We start from the raw sequence: 8,376 nt of genomic DNA, 5'->3' as shown, positions 1-8,376 counted from the left end.
GAAGTTTGCACAGCCTCTCCACCATATTTTTCCCAGTACCTGCATCTTGACCTTTGTTCTCACATCTCCTTGAAGAATGCAACCTGCTGTGTGCACATACCAGTCCCCTGACGCAAAACTAGATAAAGTACCAGAACTGTTAGGAGACTCCCTGGTGCCAGATTAATCAATACCTTAGATAAGGTGTCCTGCATGCCTTGATGATTCCAGAACAGATGTGTTGTAATTAAGCTTCTATAGCCTTAGGAAAATTAGCCCACCAAATTTCATTCCTTCACATTGCATTAAGATTGTTAAAGCTTGATTTTTACCTGAGTCTTTTCCTTATACTGACCTATAAAAATAAACACTCTGGCTCAGGTAGGTGCTCACGTTTCCCATCAGGAATGTGCAGGTTTCCCAATCCCAGCTTTCCATTTTATGTTTTATGTCTATATGTCAATGTGTGTCTTTTCATTTCCTGCAGCTCTTAGGTTCACACAGCATACTCATGCAGGTCGTGGGCAAGTGGTGCCCAACCTTGGGGCCTGACTACAGGAGAACTCACTGGACAAGGTGAGGGAACACTCTCTGAAGGACATGTCCACAAGGAAAATAAGGTAAGGGGAGAGCACAATTCTGAATATAGTCGGGAGTAATAAATATGGGACAAACGATCTAAGGAAAGAGATCTGTATGTACATATGCTTAAAACTAAAAGTAAATCTGGAGTCTTCAATGTCTAAGAGTGCACTCGAAATTACATTTTGTGTTTCAGTGTGTAAATTTTGTGTATATTAATATATTTGTTTTATGTTTCATTGTGTGAGTTTTGTGTATATCTATCGTATGATTAATTTATTAGAGACAAAAATCTAATAACTGTGATTACAGTCTTATTAAAAACTGAGACTGATTCAAAACACTATTCCTAAAATTGATCCTTGCCTCAGCTGTTAAAATAAGTCCTAAAAGAACAGAATGGAACACTCTTCAATCTGCTACTAAAAAATTTTGAAAACATAAGTAATCAATGTACTTGTGGCCACTTAGTTAATTTTTACATGTTCTTGAGCTTTTGAATCTATGCATGCTTAAATTGCCATTTATGGCATGCCTAATTTAAAACCTTTTTTACATATGCGTATATTTAAACATCTTTAGGAGGATTTTTTATAAAATTATTGTAAAGAAATACAATAACTTCTGTTCTCTTCTCTCCTCTACGTCATCTGCTGTTACTTTTAAGAAAAACCAGTTTTTTAAAGGTTATGTCACAATCAGGTCTAACTAAATTGCAGGTATTATTTTATGGACAGTAACCTTAATCTGTTGTATTTTGTCATAGGTGTTATTTACATTTAATTCTTTTATAATTAGATCTATTAACAAAAGGTATCTTTTAAAATAAGGCTAATTGAAAAAACAATTTTATTTAAATTTAAAATTCTTATAAAAGTTATTTTAAAATACAAGTTACAAAGTGAACAAGCAGAAAAGTTATAGATAGGTGTTGAGTGTATATTTTGGGAAAAAGTTAAAGGGAAAAGGAATGTTTTTAGATGAGAAAGGATTTTGTAAAGAAGGGTTTGTCCTAAATATTGCTTCAAATATGGAGAGGAGGGATAAGGACAAACCATCAGAGGTTTTAGTATGTTGTATGAAGGTCTGAGTAAGTTTTAAAAGTGTATAATAAAAAGCTTCAGTGTATGATAAAGTTAAAGTTGACTATAATCTAAGAGTTGCCTAAAAGACTTTTTAGGGTCATGTCAAACTAAAATCTAATTCTCCATGTCCACAAAATAACAAGACTATTTTAATATTGTTCTGATGTAGAGTACCATCTACAAAAATAGTTATAGGGAAAGATTCTATCAAAGTAATTGTGTTTTCTGTTGATCTTGTCAAGCTTTAAGTACTCAAATCAGAGTTCATTTACATATTTGATAATGCAAAGTTCTCTTAAATGACCACCTTATAACTGTGTTCTATGTCTGTGTACTTTATCTAAATATGGTACAAACATTTTCAAAGTTAAAAGTATCAGTTTATGTAAAATGATGAGCTAAAGCTCTCTTTTATCCAAAAGCATTACATTTAACTGACCAGCCTAAAGTTGTTTATCCAAAAGCGTTACATCTAAACCTTGATGTATAAATGAAACTTTTGGCAGGTGTGCTGTTTATAATTAGTAACATTTAGAAAAACCTTGCCATTTGAGCAATCCTGCTACTTAAAATCTGGACTATATTAGTTTTAGTCAAATAATTATTACTGTATATGTATAAAATGTAACTGTACATCAAAAAATAAGCCTATTTGGGATCACAGGCATTGGCCCCCTAACTTAAAGAGATCTAAAGTTAATGATGGCAGACTTTCACAAGCTTGTGTCCACGTGTTCCTAACTGTAACAAGGAGCATTTAGTGCTGCTGTTTTAATACTGTCATTCATAATTATTCTCCTAAAAATGCAGTCTACAATAGAAATAATTAAATGTTCTGACAACTCCCAAACTACTTTTCAGTATTTTAACCATGGCTATTCTAAGTCTTTTCATTTTCAATCTTGGTCCTTCTTCACAGCATTTGCAATTACCCACTACCTGTTTTCAATTGAGTTTGGCCTTCTAAATATTTACTTTTGTTGGCTTTTTTCAAAACCTTTAACTGTTGCCTGTTGACATTCCGAAGCATTTTTAAGTTGTCAAGATATCATCTATAGTCCTGACAGAACTAAAAATTGATGCCAGGTAAGCCCACTTCTTCTAAACTTTTGTTGCTTATAATTTGGCCAAATGGGTTTTATTGTAACTCCAGAAAAGGTACAAAAACAATCTCCCTTTTCATATTTGGGACAATTTATTGAGGGACGTACTATCTGCCCCCAAAAAATAGAAATTCATAAAGATAATTTAAAAACTTTAAATGATTTTCAAAACATATTCAGTGATATAAATTGTCTATGTCCTGCCCTAAAACTTACCACCTGTGAACTGTCTCCTTTCTTTAAAATTTTACAAGGAGGCACTCAGCCATCATCTCCTAGATATCTTACACCGGAAGGTTGTATGGCCCTGGCTAAGGTTGAACAAGCTATTCATGACTCTCAGAGAACTTGTGTTGATTATTTTCAACCAATACAGCTTCTTATTTTACCTACTACAAGTCTCCCACAGGAGTTATTTGGAAGATTCAGGAAGTACTAGAGTGGCTACATTTTCCTCACTCCCCTGCTAGAGTCATCACTCCTTACCATAATATGGTAGCAAAATTAATAGCCATGTGACGTTTTTGCACTGTACAACTGTTAGGACTTGAACCATCTCTTATTATTGTCCCATTTACCAAGGAACAACAGGCTTGGTTATGGCGTACTGATACCATGTGGCAAAATGCATTGGCAAACTTTACAGGACAGCTTGGAGAACATTTGCCTTCCTCTAGACTTCTTAATTTTGCATCTCAATATGCTTTTACATTTCCTCACAATATCTGAGAGGATCCCATGCCTCAGGCTCTTGTGATTTTTACTGATGCTTCAGGTTCTGGAAACACTGCTTACTTTTCCTCTCAAGGACAAGAGGTTGTACAAACAGGTTTTTCCACTGCTCAGCGTGCTGAGCTTCAGGCAATTATATGGGCTTGTCAGGACTTTCCTCATGTTCTTTTTACAGATTGTACGTATATTTATGGTGTACCTAAGACTATTAAAACTGCTATATAGGACCTATTAATAATAAACAGTTTTTTCATCTCTTCAATGAGTTAAGGGCTTTATTACAACAATACCGACATCCCTATTTTGTGGGCCATCTCCGGTCCCACTCTGGCCTTCTTGGGCCGTTGGCAGAGGGCAATTGCCAGGCCGACACATTGGTTTCTCCATTAATTTTACAGGTGGATACCTCATCACCAATAAACTGGGCCATACAAAGTCATTCTCAGTTCCACCAAAACTCCAGAGCTCTCCATAAACATTTTCATATCACCTAAGAACAAGCTCATCGAATTGTTAAGTTAAGTTCAAAATGTGCTCCTCATTTGCCTGTGCCCAGAGAGGAAATTAATCCTCATGTTCTTCATCCTCTAACATTGTGGCAGATGGATGTTACTCACATTCCATCTTTTTGAAGACAGCATTATGTATACTTACTCTGGTTTCGTTTTTGCATCTCTAAGATCGGGGAAACAACACACCATGTCGTAGATCACTGTTTAGCTGCCTCTGTGGTGATGGGCAAGCCGCTCCATATTAAAACTGATAATTGTCCAGGCTGTACATCTACTGCCTTCAAGGCTTTTTGTTCCTCCTACAAAATTCTTCATACCACAGGCATACCCTACAACCTACAAGGCCAAGCTATAGTGGAACGAGCTCACCAAACTTTAAAAGTTCAGTTACAAAGACAAGAAGGGGGAGATGGCTCCCTGGCCACTGAAATTAACAAAGCTCTTTTTACTTTAAATTTTTTAAATTGCTCTGAATCTGGCTTTACTCCAGCTGAAAAATATTGGGAACATCGTAATAAACAACATCTGCCACAGGTATTGTGGAAAGATGTAATAATTGGGGCCTGGCAAGGCCCTAGCCTGGTCTTGTTATGGGGCCGAGGTCATGCTTGTGTTTTTCCTGAAGGTGCAGAAAACCTAATTTGGGTACCCTCACCGTTCGTGAAGACCCATCAGCCATCAGATGCAGAAGCTCCACCTGATGGAGGAGCAGAGGAGCCCAAACCCGCCAAAAACCAAACCAATGGCGATCCTGTCACTGAAAGCAATAAGGAACCACCCTTACCAGTCCTACAAGAGGCAACATCATCACATTGACAAACACAGTAAAATAACCTGAGGATCTACTTCTCCAACTTGGGGTCAAATAAAATGCTTGGTGGATATGACCAAGAATGTCATTAAGGGGTGGGGACAGGAAGAAACTCCTGCTGTTCCCCTGCTAGCTATGGTTACCATCATTAGTCAGCAGGTGAATGCTGCAGAAGTCCAGACCTTAGTACATTGGGCTTCTGTGCCTCATCCACCTCTGCTTCATGCAGTTACCTGGAAAAGTCCATCTGTATCAGTTTTTACTAATGGCTCTGAGCTTGTAGGAGGTCACTCCAATGGACACCTGGTTCCTACTTTCACTAATTATAATTTTCCAGAACAAAATGTTGCTTTACCTATATGTCTGGGGAATTTGCCTTATTGTCTCCCTCTCATGCCTACTTGGAAAAGTGCTCTGTTATGGAATGATACTCAGTTTCCTGATAAAAAACTAGAATTTTTTGGTTTTAATGCCACTGAGCCATATAATGCTACACATTGGCCTCACATTCCCCGCTGTCATGACAAACGTAATCCCTAGCACACCCGTAAGGGAACTTATGGGAAAAATGTATATTTGCTTTTCCAATGGCTATTACTGTTGCACGCTACAAGCTTGTGTATTGGTCTTATAACGGTCTGAAACTAATATTATACATTGGTCTGAAACTAATATTATGGGGTATTGGACCACCCCCCTGGTGGGACCTGAGGAGGAGCCATTCAATCAGGTATATGGAAGCTCAGAGCTGCTACTGCTAATATCAGTCTAACTAGCCATTCAGGCAGCTCTGTTATTAAAGGCTTGCAAGCTTGTGTTTAACATCCTTTTGCTATATTGGCTGGATAAATTAACATTTTTTAAAATAGAACTATTTTGGATATCTCTTGTTCTAATTGCAATTTAACCTCATGTGTGGACAATTACATAATTGGCATCCTACTTATACTAAAACAAAGCCCCTATGTCTTGGTACCTACAAATTTCACAGGACCATGGTATCATAATAGAGGACTACAGATTGTCAAGAAATAAAACCATTATTAGTAAGAGAAAAAAGATTTGTAGAGCTCTGACAGCAGGCATTGTGGCAGTCATCACTGCTATTGCCACCATGACTACTGCTGCAGTAGCCCTCTCCCAAAGCATTCAAAATGCTCATTACATTAATACCTTAACACAAAATGTCAGTTATGCCTCTCAACAACAAGTTGCTAAAGATGAAAAAATTGATATCTGCTTAAATTTCCTAGAAACTGCTTTGCTGGCTATGGGAGATGAAGTTCAAATGCTGAAATTCCTTCAAGATTTACTGTGCCATGCAGGCTTCCAACATATTTGTGTCACTGCAGCACCTACAATGCCACAGACTTCCCATGAAAACTCCCTAAAGCACATGTCATGGGAGCCTGGAAAAATAACAATGACTCCCTCAACTTACAAGCCTTAAGACAGCAAATTTTAGCTATGCAGCAAGCACACAATCAGGTGGTTGCTCCTGCAGTTACAGCAAAAATTATATTAGATGACTTACAAGGATTTAACTCTTTAATACTCTGAAATATTCCTTTTGGTATTTCATTGGCATTGTATTGTTAATGATTTGTTGTTTTTGCTTACTTTCAGTCGAAACTCGAAAGATCAAAAGGCGACTCCTTGGATTAAACATAGAATGCATCAGGAGGTTTTAAGAAACAGAGTAAGGAGAGATGCTGGAGACCAAGCATGAACCATGGAATGGGATATAATGGAGTTTGCACAGCCTCTCCACAGTAGTTTGCACAGCCTCTCCTACCATATTTTTCCCAGTGCCTGCATCTTGACCTTTGTTCTCACATCTCCTTGAAGAATACAAACTGCTGTGTCCGCATACCAGCCCCCTGATGCAAAACTAGATAAAGTACCAGAACTGTTAGGAGATTCCCTGATGACAGATTAATCAATACCTGAGATAAGGGGTCCTGCATGCCTTGATGATTCCAGAACTGATGCGTTGTAATTAAGCTTCTATAGCCTTAGGAAAATTAGCCCACCAAACCTCATTCCTTTCACCTTGTATCAAAGAATTGTTAAGGCTTGATTTTTTCTTGAGTCTTTTCCTTGTACTGACCTATAAAATAAATACTCTGGCTCAGGTGGGCATTCACATTTCCCATCAGAAACGTGCAGCCCTCCCATTCCCACTTTTCTGTTTCATGTTTTGTGTCTATATGTCTGTGTATGTCTTATTTCTCATTCCTTGCTGTTCTTAGTTAGGTTCATGCAGCATACCCACGCATGTCACAGGCACATACCTCCCAATCTTCTTTTGTGAATACATGGAACATTGAAAAAAATATTATGATTCCGGCTATAAATAACACTGAGTACCTTCCACATTACTGTAGTAATGTCTATATTACATGACCACAAAGCAATAAAACCAGAAGTCAGAAGTGACATCATCAAGATGGTAGAGTAAGAAGTCCTGACATTTCTTCCCCAGACAAACATACTTTCAGTGCCAATTCATGGAGAAATTATTTTTTGTGAAAATCTAGAAATTAATTGAAAGTGTCTTATACTCCAGACAAAGAAAACCATTAAAACCATGATTATGATCAAGATCATGAAAACCATGCTCAATAAAGCAGTATGTAATAATAATGCCAGCAAAATTGATTGCTCACATAGAACAAAACAGTTCCTTATCTCAAGTCATTTGCAAATGTCAACTTCTGAAAAACTAAAGACTTAATGTTAAACCCAAAGTATATAAACAAATGATATTAGCATTATGATCTCAATTTAAGAAATGAACACTTTAAAAAGCATACAATCCTAGCAAGAATTTCAATCCCCAGTAATGATTCGAATCCCCAGTAATGAAAAAAATCACACAAAACAACAAACCACATTAGAATGTACATACATCTGAAAACTTTAAGGAAATTAAAAGTATCCAATTGCAAAAGAAAACATGTATGATTATGGAATGTTCAGAGCAAGAAGACCTATAGAGACAGAATACAGGTTAATTATTGCTTAGGGCTAAGGAGATGAGGACTTGAGGGAGTTGCTAATAAGTATGGGTTTTCTTTTTGAGGTGAAAAAATTGTTCTAATATTAACTGTGGTTGTGCTATATATGACTATATTAAAAATGTGGAATTTTATACATTAAATGGGTGAATGGTATCTTAATAAAGTTTTACCTTAATAAAGCTGTAAAAATAAGGTCAACTGATATATAAATAGATTGAAATTATAATAGTTGTGTGAAATAAAACACATCATAAATCAAGTGAAATGACAAGCCACAGACTCAGAGAAGATATTTACTATACACACAACCAATAAGGGAACTTGTAAGAAAAAAAATACAAAGAATATATACAAGTAAAAGTCAGGAGACACAGATGGAAAATAGGCATGTGAAATAATGCTCAATTATACTAGAAAACAAGAAAAAGAAAATTAATACTGACAAAATTGAGAATGACTGACAATACCAAGGGTTGGTAGCATGTAGAAACAGTAATTCTCATGGAGTCTTGGCATAAGATAAATCCCTATAATTAAAGGAAGACTTTT

At 36.5% G+C, this 8,376-nt stretch overlaps 1 long non-coding RNA gene across 1 annotated transcript; it reads left to right on the top strand.

Moving 5' to 3' along the window:
* The first annotated feature begins 451 nt into the window (after positions 1-451).
* Positions 452-6,987, top strand: LOC141419845 (uncharacterized). The gene is made up of 2 exons (XR_012444552.1): positions 452-599; positions 6,431-6,987. It is a non-coding gene; the product is annotated as an uncharacterized lncRNA (long non-coding RNA).
* The last annotated feature ends 1,389 nt before the right edge of the window (positions 6,988-8,376 follow it).

The sequence above is a fragment of the Castor canadensis genome, chromosome X (genome assembly GCF_047511655.1).
Source record: "Castor canadensis chromosome X, mCasCan1.hap1v2, whole genome shotgun sequence".
Classification (NCBI taxonomy): Eukaryota; Metazoa; Chordata; class Mammalia; order Rodentia; family Castoridae; genus Castor; species Castor canadensis.
The sequence above is the reverse complement of the archived record's forward strand: the minus strand, read 5'-3'. Positions and strand labels throughout refer to the sequence as shown.